General features: G+C 46.1%; 1 long non-coding RNA gene across 2 annotated transcripts in view; it reads right to left on the bottom strand.

Annotated features, from left to right (window-relative positions):
• The window catches only part of LOC132251135 (uncharacterized), a 36,905-nt gene extending 30,217 nt beyond the window's left edge, over positions 1-6,688 (bottom strand). The window contains exon 1 of one of the 2 annotated variants that reach the window (XR_009462986.1): positions 4,060-6,688. This is a non-coding gene — a long non-coding RNA (uncharacterized LOC132251135). The remainder of the gene's footprint in view (positions 1-4,059) is intronic. The other variant, XR_009462987.1, reaches the window with a different exon arrangement.
• Positions 6,689-18,059: the final 11,371 nt, after the last annotated feature.

The following is an 18,059-nucleotide window of genomic DNA, read 5'->3' as shown; positions in this document are numbered from 1 at the left end:
TCCCTTTCCCCGCTCCCATTCTGAAAAATTTGCAGCCTCTCAGGGAGGAGGGGCCATTGCTATGGGAAACTGGCTTCATACTGGCCGCCAGCAGCTAGATTTTCTTTCTCCCTAGAACCAAGAGTGAACTTCTGTTTGGTCCAGGGGATCATTGTAACTCAGAATGAGCATGCTTTGCAGGAAGCCGTTACAGCGGAAAGCTTCACTTTTGTCTGTGCCTTGCATTATTAGTCCCAATTGGTACATAGACATCCCCTTAGTCTCCTTCCCACATTGTGGGAGCAGTAGTAGCTTAATCTAGGGGCATGGACAACTCCTTTGAATATGGTTTTAGTAAATTATGGTCCTTACATGGCCAGAGGCACCCATTTTATGGGCTTTGCTACTGACTTCACAGACATTTCCTGTATCTGCCCTGTCAGTGCCCTGAGAGTCAAACACAGCAATAGAATTAATAAAGCCATGGCCCTAAAACAGTGTCATTTATGGAAATGCAGCCAGCACCCACCTGCCATTGCCTGAGACTGCACATTCCTCCCTGAAAAGACTTGGAATTGAGAGAAAGTACTACTGTGGCTGCAGGCAGCTTGTAGAGAACAGGCTATCCAAATCTGTATTCCCATTTCATCTCCGGTGGAGCACAGCCTCCAAACAAGGATGGCAACTGCTTCTACTTGTAGCTAGAGGGTTTGGCCAGGTTGACATGACTAGACCTATGGAATTAAAGGTCTTCAGAAAGAGAAGGGAGCATGAACAGCCACAGAGCTCTGGCTGGGTCTGGACATTAGGGGTATGTGAAATGGGCCCTATTCAATTTGGATTCAGCCTGAATCAGGGACAGTGATTCGATTCATTGATTTGGATCACTGTCCCTGATTCGATTCAGCCAAATCTGAATCTGAAGATTCGATGCTGATTTGGAGAATCACCAATTTGGCCATAGACACAGCTTTAAATATTTTTTCTACATACCTCAAGGTACCAGGTGGGGCTCATGAATGCTGCAATGATGGGATGGATGGAGCATCCCACAAGAGCATGGGGAACAGGGAGCGCACAGGCCCCCCCCCCCAGCTTTGCGATCGGCTGCGGGGGGACCCTGGGTGCCCCCCCAGACCCAGGAGGCACAAGTCACCTACCTGTGGGGGCATGGAGGGGCCTCCCAATGCTTTCCCAGGTGGACCTGGAAGTGGACCAGAAGTGCTTCTGGTCCACTTCTGGGCCTGCTGCTAAGCGCACTGGGGACCGCCCCCCCGATCCTGTGGGATGCTCCATCTGCCCCAGCATCGCAGTGTTGATGAGCTGCCTGGTACCTTGAGGTATGTAGAAAAAACATTTAAAGCTGTGTCTATGTCCGAATCACTGAATCTTTCTGAATCTCTCTGAATCAATTCAGAGGGTTCTGATTAAATTCAGAGAAATTAAAGGGTCTCTTGCTTCAATTTGGATTTGGAGATTTGGCCACCAAATCGGGCTGAATCTCGACCAAATCGAATCAGTGACTGAAGCTTCACACAGCCCTACTGGACATGATTCATCCCTTGGCAGTGAATGGCTACATAGTTTAGAAGTAGCAGGGAGCAATATGAAGAGTCAGAGAAAAAAATAGAGAATAATTAATTGCTGTAATGAGCTGCTAGGGGAGGCTCAGAGCAGGATGGTAAGGATTTTAGTGTTCCTGTCACCATGAAGTTCTGATTGGCTAAATTATGCATCACCATGACAATAGTAAATTAAAGGTGGTATGGATTTGCTGCAGTGCATTCCCTGAATATTCATCAATGCCACCTTACTAAGACAGTTGTCATTTCTATAAGAATGCAGTTTTAGAGTCAAAGCATACATAAGTGCAAAAACTGACATCCATACTGTTCTCTAAAGGCCTTTTATCATTTGCCTACTATAGCAGAAGAATTCCTTTTACAAATCCAACCAAATGCACAGAGACACAAGCAAGCACATTATTATCTAGTTATGTGTAATATGTGTTGGTGTCAGCAATACTCTTTTAATTTTTTTTATTTATTCAATTTATATTCTGCTTTTCCAACAAATGCTTGGGGAGGCTTACAGAAAGAGAACAGAATAACATTTAAAACAGGAAAATAAACAAGAGAACAAAACACCTTAAAAGACAACTAAAATATCAACATAGAACACTGTCCCCCTCTAGAAACATCTCCTAGACAATACCCCAGCCTAGTTTCATTTGCCTAAATGCCTTTCCAAACAGGAAGGTCTTCCAGTGCTTCTGACAGATGTCCAAGCTCAGGCTTTGGTGGGTCTCAAGAGTTAGATAGTAAGGCTCTGTGAAATGGAAGCATTCCATTTCAACCACCGTTTTGACATTTCAACGGAACAGTATTCTGTTTTGACTTTTGTTTTGAGTCAAAACGGCTGTTCTATCCTGTTCAATCGAAACATTTTGCCGTTTCGACCCTATTTCAATGTTTTGCCCATAGGATATAATGGGGAAGGTTGAAACAGGCTATAACGTTGTCATTTCTGGCCTGATTTGGATGAAACTGCACCCCAAAATCCTGAAAGCAAAACTCATGTCACATATACGTGTTAAGCCACAGCAGGGTCAAAACTTCAGGCCAGCTATCCCCTGTGGAGGCCACAAAGCCTGCCAAGCTTCAAAGAGGTAGGTGCAGAGGGTTCGGGGAAACTGCACTGCAAAATCTTGAAAGCAAAACTAATGTCACGTGTGTGTGTTAAGCCACACTGGGGTCAAAACTGCAGAAATGCTAGCCCCTGCTGAGGCCATGAAGTCTGCCAAGTTTTAAGGAGATAGATGCAGGGGGTTGGGGGAAACTGCACCTCAAGCTGCAGACAAGCAAAACTCATGACAGCTGACACCATTTGTGTTAAGGCACAGCAGGGTGGAAGCTGCAGGCCTGCTAGCCCCTGCTGAGGCCATGAAGCCTGCCAGCTTTCAAGGAGATAGATGCAGGGGTTCTGGGGCCCTGCACTTCTGGCCGTAGGCAGGCAAAACTCGTGTCATGGGTGCTTGTGCAACTGCGCCTGTCTTGGGGCAGAGTGGGGAGGGAAACCACTGAAGGCCTGGCTGCTAGGCCCTGCTGCAGCCACAAAGCCTGCCCAATATTAAGGATATAGGTGCAGGGGGTTTCTGGGGCCCTGCACCCCTAGCTGCTGACAAGCAAAACTTGTGACATGGGTGCTTGTGCAACTGCTGCCTCTCATCAGGCAGCAGGACTGGAGATCACCCATCACTTGCCACCAAGACCTTGGGGTAATAATTGACCACAGTATGAACATAAGCCGGCAGTGCAATGCTGTAGCCAGCAGGGCCAACAATATGGTGGCATGCATCAATTGATGCATCTCCAGCAAAACCATTGCAAAGAAGTGATTCTCCTGCTCTACGCGGCTCTACTTGGCATTGGTGAGACCACAGCTGGAATACTGTGTCCATTTCTGGGCTCTGCACTTTAACAAGGACATGGTAAAGCTTGCGGAATCCAGAGAAGGGCTACCTATATAACCAGAGACTTGCACGACAAGCCATATGAGGAAATGCTGAGGGACCTGGGACTCTTCAGCCTGAAAAAGAGAAGGCTGAGAGGGGACCTGGTAGCAGCTTACCCTACCCTCGAAATCCATTTCAACAATTCCTCCACCACCTTCAGACTCCTGACAGCCCTTACTGGAACTGCCTCCAGGTATCTGGTCATGTAATCAATCAACACTAATATGAACTGATGCCCTCCTGCACTTTTTGGGAGTGGACCTATCACATCCAGGGCTGTATGTGTGAATGGTTCAGCTATTATGGGCATAACCTGCAAGGGTACCCTTGGAGGCTTCTTTACCCTTTGACACTCAGGACATCTATTACAAAACTGGTCCATATCTTGATAGCACCCTGGTCAGAAGAAATTACGCTATAGTTTTCTCTTTACCTAAGTGACCACCTAGTGGGTTGGCATGAGCCAATTGCAATAAATCATGATGATGGGACAGAGGCACCATAATGTGGGCTAGCACATCCTCCCACCACTCCCTTTTAAGTTGGTACAACAAACCCTTCCTCACCTTGCAACATGGCAGTTGATCGCACAGTTCTGGACATATCACCTGTTGCTCTCTTTTGGCAATCTCTGACTCCCACATGGCTCGGAATGTTGGCTTTTCCTGTTTGGCTTCCCGGAATTGCACTCCGCCGTGAATGTACTCATATCCCATAGATTAGAGTCCTCACTTTCTGATCCCTATGCATCTTCCTGGCCTATAAGACCTTCCTTAGGGGCTATTTGCTCCTGTTCCTTTGCTAAGAATTGATAGATCTCTGGCCAATCTTGGCCTAAGATCATAGGGTACAACAGGTCATCTGCTATCCCTACTGGCCATTCCAGAGTGCCCCCTTTTACTGGTAGTCACACTCTCATCCTCAAGTACATGCAGCCTTGTCCATGTAAGCATACCATCTGGATAGGTGTCAGTTTCACTCCTCCACTTAGGGGTATTAACCCTTTTTGCACCAAGGTTTGATCACACCCTGTATCTATAATTGCCCAGACCACTTGCCCAGCCACTTCCGCCAACACTGATGACTTAGCTCATCATCCTCCCCCTAGCACTCTTCCCAAACTACAATCCATCATCTCCACTGGAGGTGGTTCCTGTTTCCCCATTGACTCATTTTTCCCTTCTTGCTGCGCATAAAATTCAGAACTATATAGACGTGGGTTACTCAGGCAGCCTCTAGCCTTATGCCCTTTCTTACCACATCTAAAGCAAGTGACTCCAGCCACTATTGTCCAGTTAAGCCCCTTACTGTCACGTTCCCCCTGGAGCTCTCTGGTTCTACCACTCATACTACTGTTGGGTCTACCAATTTTTTCTCAAGGCCCTTCCCCCTGTGCTCAATCAAAATCCTTTGCCAATCACATTGCCTCTCTAGAGGTCTTGGGGCAATGACACCTTACCCACCTCTGAGTACCTTCCTGTAGGCCAGTAAGGAACTGTTCTAACAAGACTCTGTCAATCACCTTCTCCAAGGATGTGACTGCTGGCTTAAGCCACCTATTCAACAAATTCGCTAGTCTCTGTAGCGGGGCCCTAGGAGTTTTCTCTTCTTTCTTTTTTCACACTCTGAACATTTGTCCATATCTCTCTGGGGTGATATCCAAATGATTTAAAATTTCGTCCTTGAGCCTCTCATAATTTTGAGCATCCAACTGTGACATATTACTGTATGCCGCCTGTGCCTGTCCATCTAAAAGTACTCCTAACTTGGCTGCCCATTTTGATGGATCTAATCCTGCCACCACTGACCCTTTCAAAACTCTCTAAAAATGCTTTGGGATCATCCTCGAGTGTCATTTTTGGTACCTGAAAATCCACCAAATTGCGCTGTATTAACTCCTGTTGTCTCATCAGTTGCTCATCTACCACCATCTGTCTGACTGCCTGTTGCTGCTGCTGCTGTAATAACTGCACTACCAGGCCCAAGGTCTGTTGTATGGCCTCTGCACCTTTTGTGACCCCCTATTGGCGGATCTAACTCCTACTCTACCCCTGGGGTGGCTTCTGCTTTCCCAGCCAATGCACCAATGTGACGACTGTAGGTATTATAGAGCTTACTGCTACTGCTGAGAGTTCATTTACCTACAGACAGTGACAGGATGGACCTCAACCTCAGATCACCCAGTCTGCTGGGAGATTGATCCTACTTTTTCTTTTCTGCCATGACTTTGTTAGTACAATGTTGATAGGAGGCAATACCCTGAGGTGATCCTTCAGGTCTTGATCTCTGTCTTCTTCTGTGGGGCTCCAAACCTCCCACCCTAGCCACTCCAGATGGAATTCAAAGTTTCTCTTCAGCCTGGTTTTGATGTTGCCCTATTGTCTAATGCTCATCCCTCTGTAGCTTGCCACTTGGATGAATGTAGTTTTAGTCCAACACACACACCATCAAGGGATGGCTCAGACACCCCAAAAACACAACAGTTTCAGTCTTTCTTTAGATTCAGTCTGTGCCCCATTTGTCTGGGGACCAATCTCTCATATCCAAAGAAACAAGTCAATCTAATGCTGCTCGGTATAGATCCGCGCAGATTTACTGGTGAGCATACACAGTCCCCGGTAGGATCTCTCTTCTGAGCACAGCAAAGCCCTACCAGGGAGGCTCTAACCTGAAAAAGAAGTCTCCCTTGCTTCCCTCCAGGATCCTCAGCAGCTACTCCACTTCAGTACTTATCAAAATCCTCGTATAGAGATGTGTCCGCATGCCTCCTTCTTTTGGTCACTCCTGCAGTGTTTCTCTGGCAGAATCAGCAATATCTGCTTGTAGGAACTCTCAACCACTCCTCTCCGCAGCTTGCAGGGAATTAACCCTCTCTGCCCCTCTCCAGACCCAGAAATATCTCCTAACAGCTTCTCTCCTCCAATCTGGAGTGAGATGCTGCTCTGGAAGTGTTGCTGTGATTGCTTTTCCTTTTCTCTGGTCTCCAGTTGCAGCCTCATGACCTGCTCACGCTGTAAGCTCTGTTTACTTTCATTTTCCCTCGCTGTCACTGCTGGCTGCTCTTCCTCACTTAGTCTCAGCTGCCTGGCACATAAGGCACCCTGGGGGCTCTGTTTACCCTCTCTCACTCCTTCACAATCGCCCTTACCATAAAGAAGTTCTTCCTGATATCTAATCTAAATCTTCTCTCTGTCAGTTTGTGGCCATTGCTCCTCATTACCTCGAGGGGCATTCTGGTAAACAGAGTATCTCATATTTTTTGCTGCTCCCCTCTCCCCCCAATGAATTTATAAATGGTCACAAGATCATCTCTCAGTCTTCTCTTGTGGAAGAGGTCCAGGTCTCTCAATCTCTCCTCTTAGGAACTTACCTGCAGGCCCTTAACCATATCAGTGGCACTCCTCTGGACCCTCTGAAGATTATCCACATCCCTCCTGAAGTGCAATGTCCAAAACTAGATGCAGTACTCTGGCTGCGGCCTCGCCAGTGCCGCATAGAAGGGAAGTATCACCTCCTTAGACCTGTTCATGATGCACCTGTTAATGCACGGTAAAGTGTAATTAGCTCTATTGATCACTTCATCGCATTGTCAACTCATGTTCATCTTGGAGTCAACTATGACTCCAAGGTCCCTCTATGCTGCTGTGTTGCTTAGAAAGTCATCTCCCAATCTGTAAGTGAGTTGGTGATTCCTCCTCCCCAGGTGCAGTACCTTGAACCTATCCCTGTTAAACTGCATCCTGTTTTGTTCTCCCCACTTCTCCAGTGTGTCCAAATCCACCTGAATCCATTCCCTACCCTCCAGTGTGTTTACTTTGCCCCATAATTTGGTGACACCTATGAATTTGGACAGAGTGCTCGCCACACCCTCATCCAAGTCACTGATGAAGATATTGAAAAGCACTGATCCAAGGCCCGAACCTTGGGGGAATCCACTGCCAACATCTTTCCAGGTCAATACCGACCCATCCACCACCACTCTCTGGGGGCATCCCATGAGCCAATTTGCCACCCACCTGACTGTGTAATCATTTATGACAAACAGCCATTCTAGTTTATTTATAAGAACGGGATGAGACAGCATATCAAATGCCTTTTTGAAATCTAAGTAAATGACATCTACTTCAATTCCTTCATCTAAACATTTGATGACCTGATCATAAAAAGAAACAAGGTGAGTCAGGTAGGATCTACCTGCTATGAGTCCATGCTGGTTGCCCTTCAGAATTATTTTTCCCACTGGACTCCCACAAATGTGGACCTTAATAATTTTTTCAGAAGTTTTCCCGAGGATAGAGGTAAGACTAACTGGCCTATAGTTACCCAGATCCTCTTTTCTTCCCTTCTTGAGAACAGGAACCACATTGGCCTTTTTCCAGTCCTCTGGGACCTGTCCTGCATGCCATGAGTGCTCAAACAGTCATGCCACTGGTTCAGCTATGACACTGGCCAATTCCTTCAGCACCCTTGGATAAAGATCATCTGGGTTTGCTGATTTGAACATGTCCAGCCCCTCCAAGTGCCCCTTTACTAGGTTGGCACCTAGTTGGTAACAGTTGGTAACTGTTGGTGAACTGATGTCCCTCTTGTGCCTGCCTATAGTCCAAATGGGAGAACTGGCTATGGGGTTGGACACAAAGAGTACTAGTTGAAGGGAGCAAATCAACATGATACAGGGTTACCAGTGAAGTCCCTTATGGCTCAGTACTCGGTACTCTTTAACATTTTCATCAATGATCTGGATTCAGGAGTCAGATGTGAACTGGCCAAGTTCATGAACAATACCAAATTATGGGGGAGGGTGGTCACACCACCACACCTCAGTTTGAAGAACCCCAAGCATACTTACAAGCTTGGCAGTGCTACACTCGCTAGCACCATGACCGAAAGGGACTTGGGGGTCTTGATAGACCACAAGATGAATATGAGCCACCAATGTGATGCTGTGGCTGGCAAAACTAACCAAACTCTGGTGTGCATCCACCGATGCATCTCAAGCAAAACCAGGGAAGTCATCCTCCCGCTTTACTTGGCCCTGGTGAGACCACAGTTGGAGTACTGCATTCAGTATTAGGCCCCCCACTTCAGGAAGGATGTGGAGAAGCTTGAGAGAGTCCAGAGGAGAGCCACACATATGATCCAAGGCCTGGAGGGAAGGCTGTATGAGGAGAGGCTGAGGGACTTCAAACTCTTCAGTTTGGAGAAGAGAAGGCTCAGGGGGCACTTGGTGGCAGCCTACAATTACATAAGAGGGGAACATCAGGACCTGGGAGAACACCTGTTCACCAGAGCTCCCCAAGGGACAACAAAGTCTAATGGGCATGAAGGCTGATTTAGACTATACATAAGAAAAAAGTTCTTTACATTGCATGTGTCTAGGGTCTGGGACAAACTTCCCCCCAGAAGTGGTGCCAGCACCTACTCTGTACTCCTTCAAAAAACAGGTGGATTTATTTCTTGCTGGGGTCACTTGATCCCAGCTGACTTCCCGCCATGGGGGGGGGGGGGGGGGCAGGGCTGGACCCAATGATCTCATAAGGTCCCTTCCAGCCCCTAACTTCTATGAAATCTATTAAATGTTCTTGTCCATGTTCTGGAATATAGATACAAAAAAACTCATTCCTATCTGTTCCTCCTATCTCACCAATTGAACAATCTTGTCAACAAAAGGTCTAATCTTGCCATTTCCAAAACCATAGCTCAAATAGCCTCCCAACAACCTAGACAACACTTTTCTGGATTGGCTGTCAGGCATGCAATCCAGAGGGATTGTAGGACAGCCCTGATAAAGATGTTTTTTCCAAGTGCCAGTGAACACCACCACTGTCACACACCACAGCACAGATGGTCTAACAAATGATTAGCACTAGCCAATAGCCAAAGTTCTCAGGAGTAGCAAGGGTTAAAGCCAGAAGGTCAGAGGCCAAATCAAGGCTGAAGTGCTAGTCAGAGCAGGATCAGGGAGTGAGCTGCGTTAGGTACCTGTGAAAGCCAAGTTCCGATGATCCAATACATAAGGCAGAGGCAGAGGTTGAAGTCCAGGTAGGGTCAACAATGGGTGGTCAGATCTAGAATCAAGGCACAAAGGCAGATAAGCAGTATTATTATTATTATTATTATTACATCAAAAATGTAAAACATTTCCCTTTTTTTAAGAGAAACTTTGCACTAAACTCAATAACCCATCAAATTCTAATATTAAGAAATATCTATCCCACTTCAACAAAACAAAACACAAATAAATTTCCCATTTCCCCACTAAAAAACCTAAATTTAACAAAATGTATTATTCAAACATAGGGATTGAAACAAACAAACAAACAAACAAAAAACACAAACCGCATTGGCCTGAAGTAAGTGGGGAAATGGGTGACCTGGAGGAAGCACAAGCAGGAGGAGGAGACAGAAGAGGCCTTCTCATTCTTCCTGAGAAAGTAAAGCAATTGGCTAGTTGCTTCAGGGGTGCAGACAGAACTTATATTTTTTATATGATCAGCCCCCTGAAACCGCTCTACAGTCATGCTATGACACATGTGTATGGCTGCAGAGCACTTTTAAAGTAGCCAATCACACAACAAATTAACCCTCATCAAATGAGATATCCAATGAAGGCACTCCATTTTGGAGCACCTTAGGGAACTTGTGTTCCCTAGGATTAATTTGTGCTATGATTGGAGCTGAGCTGATTCAGGAAGGGAGGGAGCAGGAGAGAGAAGTAGTAGGAGAGAAGGGGACTGAGCTGCCAGCTGGTGTTTTTCTGGCCTGAACAGGATGGGGTCAGGTGGATTAGAGACCCCCAGCCTCATACCCCCCTCCCAGCCCCCCACTTCAGTTCAGGCCAGGAAAACCCCATCTGGCAGCTCACTCCCCCTCCCTCCTATTCCTTCCCTTTCTGTAGATAGACCCAGAACTTGGGGAAGAGTGGCTGGGGGAGAGGGGTGGCTCTTTGGCTGCAGGCAGGCTCCATGGGCTCCTGCAGGCAGGCTCCCCCCCTGCCCCGACCCAACAGGTTAGATTACCCCCCTGCCCCGACCCAACAGGTGAATGTCTATTGGGTCAGGGGGGTAATCTAACTCGTGGCACTTTATATAACATGCCATGACTTAGAGCAGGGGCCTACACATCTGTCAGCACCCCAAATGTCTGTACACAAATGCATGGAGCTGGAAAACAAGCAGGAAGAATTGGAACTCCTAACACAGTCCTATGACATGATTAGAATAACAGAGACAAGATGTGATAGGTCGCACAACTGGGAGTACTGTTATGGATGGGTGTATAAACTGTTCATGAAGAACAGGCAGAGGAGAGGAGGAGAAGTTGTGCTTTATGTAAAAGAGCTGTATGATTGCTCAGAGCTCCATTATGAAACTGAATATAGGCCTATTGAAAGCCACTGGATTATGTTCAAAGGGGAGAGCAACAAGGGTTATGGTAGGTGTCTTCTATAAACCACCCAAACAGGAGGAAGTGGAAGATAAAGCTTTCTTCAAACAGCTAGTAGAAATCCCCAGTCACAGGCCCTGGTTCTCATCAAAGACTTCAATCACCTGACATCTGGGAGGGCAATACAGCAGTGCAAAGGCAAGCCAGGAAGTTTTTGCAGAGTTTTGGGGACAACCTCTCGGTGCAAGTGTTGTAGAGGCCAAGTAGGGGCCATGCTCTGTGACAGCTGAAATTATGTCTGTGTGATAAAGGTGCTTGCTGAAGGCCCTATGAAGATTAGACCAAGTGTTTTTCTATATTTGTTTAGATATTAAGCTCTAATTTGTTGCTAAGAGCCTAATTAAAGTTTAAGATGTAGTGAGGCCAATATAAAGTAAGGCCTAGTATATTTAGCAAAGCCTTGAAGTAGTAAGGCCCTGTGGCGTAGTTGAAATTGCCTTATCAAAGGAATGCAAGGCTTGTACTGCTAATTAGTCAGTCTAAGGACAGTTGAAGTAAAAGGAATCTGAGTGGTTGTACGTTATTAGAAGCTTTAAATTGGCTAGAATATCTGGAAACCATTTAGGAGGAAGATACAGCTCTGTGAAAAGGATTAGTTGGCTGTTGCCTGGATCAGTGGGCCCGTGGACCTCGAGGAGCCCAAGGACTGCCTTCCAGGGTCCTTCCCGGTACCCCTTTGGACAGTGTTGTTCAGGGACGCCTGACTTCGCTGAACTTTGTGGAAAGAGAAGCTGGCTGTGTATGAGGCATCAGAGGGGACTGCCTATAAGTTGCCGACGCAAATTGCTTTTTTCTGTCATTGTTTGTCTTGTTACTACACGTAGTTGTGTTTTTGTTACGTCAATAAATCTTTCTTACCTTTCTACCCCCGACCATACTCTCAATCCCAAACCCTCCGCAGGTGACTGGGATTTAAATTGGCATCACAAACAGGATTGAGAGGCTCTGGTCCGGAGAGAAAGGTCAGAATTGAGGGAGTTGTGTGGGCCCCGTTAGTAGCTTTGCTTAAGGAGGTGACGGGGATGGAGAATCCCAGGTGGGATAAGGATAGGTTGAGACCTGCCTGGAGTGACCTGGGAACTGTACCCGACCATTGGGTTAGGTTTGCTGCTGCTGCCTGGGGTAAGCCTGAGAAGGGGTGCCTGTCGTGGCTGCTGGCAACATGCCTGCAGTTACGGGCTGAAGAGAATGCCCAGCTCCGGAAAGAGGTCACTCGGCTGAGTAAGGAGTTAAAAGATGTGAGAAATTCCAACAGCATGGCATGCAAGGCTGTGCGAGCTTCGCAGAGCTGCTTGGAAACATTAAAACAGAAGAAAGGAAAAATTATGGTCCCACGCGTGGCCGCTGCCCTCCAGAAGAAAGTGCAGTTAGCGCAGACTATGAAGCAATCCTCCCATAAGTGTCTGTATAGAGATAAAGCAAAAGTTAAACTCTGGGAAGATCAAAGGGAAGAGATTGATGGAGAGGAGAAGATTTATGATGAGCCTGGTGCTGAAACACCCCCGTATGTTCCTGCCCAGAGGTAGGAACCTCGCCAGGCCTTCCCCGCCCCGAGGGAGAAACTCAGCCAAGTTTTTCCCATGGTGATAACTCATTCAAGGCCGCAAGGAGAGAATCCCCAAACAGAGCTGCATTCCTTTACCTGTGCAAAGATTAAAAATATTCAAAAGCAGCATAAATTCAAGCCAGGAGACCTAGTAATAGACTGGCTAGTTCAAATGTATAGTGAAGGGGTATTTGCAATTTCAGTGAATAGAGCCGAAGCAGCCCAAATGGTTCTATGCCCTGAGCTCCAGTTAAATCAGTTTGCAAGAACTGATGAAAATCTTACTTTGTTTTCTGCTGTGCTCCAAGCCACTGCAGTCAGTTATGGTAATATAGAAAAAGAGCTTAACCCTGCCTCTTGGGCATGGGCCAATTTAAAAAAGGCTGTCCACTGCTTGTATCTATTATCACTGACTGAAATCATTTGTACAGCGGTTTGGACTCGCACGCTAGATGCAGAAGTCATGACAGCACTGCTGTGGAGGAGGTTTTGCTGGCAACCACCAACAGAGTGCACCTTGGCCTTGTCAGCCTTGGAGCCAGATGTGGTGAATTACCCAGTAAGAGATGTGATCCAGCAATAAGTGCAGCTTCTACCCATTTTGCAGAAGCCAAGGCTTACCAAGCCGATGAAAGCTGCCAAGGCCATGGCAGTGGCTTCAGTGAAAGATAAACCCCCTGATCCCCCTGAATTGTTGAGAAAAGCCAGGAAAGGCTGGCTTAAGACTCCGCAAGCAAAAATATGGAAAGACTTGTTAGCTGCCTGTTACAATGAAGTGCAAATCAATAGACTGCCCATCAATGCCTTGCAAGGGCTGAGGGCTAAACACTGTACCAAAAGGGCAAGACCAAAAGCAGAGCCTTTTGTGCCACCAACAGTGTCACCGGAGAGCTTCTCTGCCCTGAAAGCAAAACTGTCAACATTTTCCCAGGCACATGCAGAGCCTCCAGCTTTTACCCCGCCTGATCACATGTCTAAGGAGTCCGGCCAGCCCAACCCCCAAAGAAAAGAGCTACAATGGGGGTAGTAGCAAGCCGAGAACCGGTATCTTAAGTTAATATTGGTCCCTTAATTTGGATACCTGTACAGATTCAATTAAGTAAAAGTGAAAAGTCAATTGATATGCTATTAAACACGAGTGCCCAGATTTGCATTTTGGATTCCACAGATTGGAAGGGGGAGAAAGAAACCCCTAATCAAGTAATTAGAGTTGGAGGCACCAGACGACCAGAACACCTAGTCGAAGCAACCTTCGTGTTACCTAATAACTCTAAGGTAACAGCGGCTGCAGTAATACTTAAAGGGGGACCAAGCTTACTGGGACTTAATGTACTAAGAGGACAGCAGTTTGCCCTTGATCAAAAGAATTGGCAGTTTGGGTGCTCAGTGCCTCACCAAGAACCAGAAGAAATGGCTATAACAGCTGTAACTCAATGCAAATGATCCCACTAACCCTGCCTCCCATGAAAGGAGTGCACAGACCCCAGTATCAAACTCCCCCCGAGGCCACACAACCTATCCAGTGTATTATAAGATACACTGTGTTACAAGATGAGACTACTATTCGAACCCACTCTCCGTATAACAATCCATTGTGGACAGCGCGCAAACCAAATGGAGGGTGGCAGTTGACTATTGACTTTTGAGCTTTGAATGCTAATACTGACCCCTTGATAGCTGCCATCCCATCACTACCAGCCTTGACAGAAAGCATCCAAAGTTATAAGCCTGCATGGATTGAATCCATTAGTATCAAGGACATGTTGCAACGCTACATGTTTGTAGCTGTAAAAGTTATCACAGAAATAACATTCGCCCATGTCTCAGCGAGACCTACAGCCCAGGATACTTGTGCAGCACTGGAAACTCTGCTAGCTGTGTATCCACCACCTATAGAACTACAGAGCAATAATGGCCCTCACTTCTGCAATCATCTTGTGTATGACTGGACCGTGAAACATAGCATGTTATGGACATATCACAGCCCACACCATCCACAGTCTAACGGATTGGTAAAGCAAGCCAATGGCATCCTCAAATGCAATTTGCGGGTAGCCTCTGGCCCGGCTCTTAAAGACTGAGACTTGCACCTGGATTGAGCTATCAATTGGGCCAATAACTAACCCCGTCCAGGAGGTAGCCCCATGCAACAGGCCTTTGGATTGGTTGGTCCCCGTAAGCCGGCAATAAAACGACCTAGGGGTGGTGACCCGGGAAAGCTCCAGGCAGGAGATCAGGTAGTAGTGAAGCATCCTCAAGGAAATAAATGGGAGGGGACACTATTAGCAAAAGGTATGCATAATACATGGTTGGTATTTAAGTCAGATTTATCTAACGGGAGCCAAGCTCCTTGTTGTCTTGTTCCTACAGATTGGATCTGTCCACAAGTGCAGCCATAACCATTTCTAATTGAGCCTGCCAGTAAAGACGAGTCCTGCTCTGTCACCATTCTGAATCGACTGGCATCATAAAGTGGTTAACTGTTATGAATGTACTCTTTTTATTAACGCCTTGTTGTGTTTCCTGGGTAGGGTGTGTCTACTATCCTTCTTATTACCCAGATATTAATGAACTTGCTCCTGAAGACCTCAAGAAGTGGCCTGACCCTAAAGAGCATCCCCCGGAAACGTGTTCAGATGGCCTTCACATGATCCAGCGGCAGTATCCATGGTGGAAGAAATCCGCAACCCCAGAACAAGTATTGTCTTGGTCTCTGAGTAGAAAAAACAGGATAGTTGACTGGCAAGGCGGTAACTGTCAGAGCACCTGTGGCACCAGTTATTATCTTGGGTTCATTCCCTACCTGAAGGCTGGAATGACTAACTGTGGGAGGGGAGGTGATTGTTGTAGCTCTGCTCATTTGGGAATTTGTTGTTACATACTTCCTGAGGGGAACCCCATTGAGCTCAACGCCCCTGAGTTTGTGTCCCCAATAGTGCATTCTGCATCTGTTCAACCTCTCGAGCTACTGTGTTTATGGGAGAATCTGCCCCCTCCCATCCCTATGGCTGACAACACTCTCCAGTGATGGTGGGAGGCTCACCAGGTGGGAGAGCGCATTACAGGTTGGACCAAAGTTATTACATGGTTTGTAAATCATACCTATACAGAGGTGTGGTGGAATGGTACCCACTTTAATACAACCAGAAATAGGCTGTATTCACAAGTTTCCAACACTTATCCTCATCCTTTTATACCAGTGGGATTCCTAAAGCAAATCACTGCTATGATTCTGCCAGAGAAGTGCCGTTTCATTAACCCGATACAGCATCATCCCCATGAGCAACAGTGGGAGCTCTTTCACTCTCTGAGAGGTAAAGCATGGTTACAAGCTCCCAAAGAAGGAAGGATAAATGTAATCTGTAAAAAATTAGGTGTTCTCTACTATCTCTGGCTGTTCCCCCACAGGAGGCCCCAACACTGCCCATATATAACTCCACACCCTGATGGAGATTACAAGTTAAAATCCCAACCCACATAACATGACCTGCGTATATGAGTTACCTAATGTGTCATATGTAACACTAGAACAATATGTTTGTTGGGAAAGACCAAGTCGTTTGCTGCATGAAAGTGGTACCACCTAGACTTCATGCAATTCTTGTTGCTTAGGAGCTAAAAGTGAAGCCATTGCTCTACTGCAATGAAGTAACTGTACTATCACCCTAAAATAGCCAGAAATTTCCTCCGAAACTATACGTCTCAACTTTAAGATACCCACTTCATGGGTATCAGATGTAGACATGCCATCATTAGAAAACTGAAATAAAGTAAAAAAATAAGCTGCAAAGTCTTGAGGCAAAAGCTCAGCAAGGTACTTATTTGGCTCTCCTTGCTTGAGAGGGTGGGTAAATCATCAGTCGGACTGTCAATGTGCCCGAGCCTTGTAAATGGTATGATGTAATCTGTACTATTCATGTGTCACCAAGTGTCATCTCAACTACGTGGCTAACCATCTTGAGCATCATAGTATTTTGCGTTGCCCTAGTAGCAACAGCTAAATAGTGTTTTAAACATTGTTGTTGTAAATCTGTTCATGCTATGCAAGTTAAATTTATAGATCCATCCCCATTTCCCGATGTAGCGCATATAGCTTTAGCATTTTAATTGTAGCTATCATAGTGCTTCAGCAAGCAAGGGGTGCAGTGTGACAGCTGAAATTATGTCTGTGTGATAAAGGTGCTTGCTGAAGGCCCTATGAAGATTAGACCAAGTGTTTTTCTATATTTGTTTAGATATTAAGCTCTAATTTGTTGCTAAGAGCCTAATTAAAGTTTAAGATGTAGTGAGGCCAATATAAAGTAAGGCCTAGTATATTTAGCAAAGCCTTGAAGTAGTAAGGCCCTGTGGTGTAGTTAAAATTGCCTTATCAAAGGAATGCAAAGCTTGTACTGCTAATTAGTCAGTCTAAGGACAGTTGAAGTAAAAGGAATCTGAGTGGTTGTACGTTATCAGAACCATTCAGAAGCTTTAAATTGGCTAGAATATCTGGAAACCATTCAGAAGGAAGTTACAGCTCTGTGAAAAGGATTAGTTGGTTGTTGCCTGGATCAGTGGGCCTGTGGACCTTGAGGAGCCCAAGGACTGCATTCCAGGGTCCTTCCCGGTACCCCTTTGGACAGTGTTGTTCAGGGACGCCTGACTTCGCTGAACTTTGTGGAAAGAGAAGCTTGCTGTGTATCAGGCATCAGAGAGGACTGCCGATAAGTTGCCGACATGAATTGCTTTTGTCTGTCATTGTTTGTCTTGTTACTACACGTAGTTGTGTTTTTGTTAAGTCAATAAATCTTTCTTACCTTTCTACCCCCGACCATACTCTCAATCCCAAACCCTCCGCAAGTGGCTGGGACAATGCTCTTCTTGACCTGCCACTCACATACAGGAAAGCTTTGGTGAGGACTGTAGTAGTGAATGCCAACTTGGACAGCAGTGACCATGGGATGATTGAGTTCAGGGTCCTGAAGAAAGGAAGAAAAGAAAACAGCAGAATCCTGGATTTCAGAAAAGCAGTCTTTGACTCATTCAGGGAACTTATGGTCAGGATCGCCTGGGAGGCCAGTCTGAGCAAGAAAGGAGTGCAGGGCAGCTAATTGTATTTTAAAGAAACCTTACTGAGGTCTCAGGAACGAAACATCCCAATGTGCAGGAAGACTGGCAAGCATGGCAGAAAACCAGCTTGGCTTAGCAGAGAATTCTTCAGTGAACTAGAACACAAAAAGGAATCTTACAAGTGGAAACTTGGACAAACAACTAAGGAGATGTAAAAGAGTATTTCTCAGGCATACAGGGATAAAATCAGGAAGGCCAAAGTGCAATTGGAGTTGCAGCTAGTAAGGGACATGACAGGTAACAAGAAGGGTTTCTACAAGTATGCCAACAACAAAAGGAAGATTAGGGAAAGCATGGGTCCCTTGCTGAATGGGGGAGGCAAACTAATGATGGATGATTCAGAAAAGGCTGAAATACTCACTGCCTTTTTACCTTGGTTTTCACAGGTAAGGTCAGCTCCCAGACTAATACACTTGGCAGCACAATTTGGGGAGAAGGTGAGCAGTCAGCAATGGCAGAAGAAAA

The sequence above is a fragment of the Alligator mississippiensis genome, chromosome 6 (genome assembly GCF_030867095.1).
Source record: "Alligator mississippiensis isolate rAllMis1 chromosome 6, rAllMis1, whole genome shotgun sequence".
NCBI classification, from domain to species: domain Eukaryota; kingdom Metazoa; phylum Chordata; order Crocodylia; family Alligatoridae; genus Alligator; species Alligator mississippiensis.
Note: the sequence above shows the minus strand (reverse complement) of the source record. Positions and strands in the feature narration are given on the sequence as shown.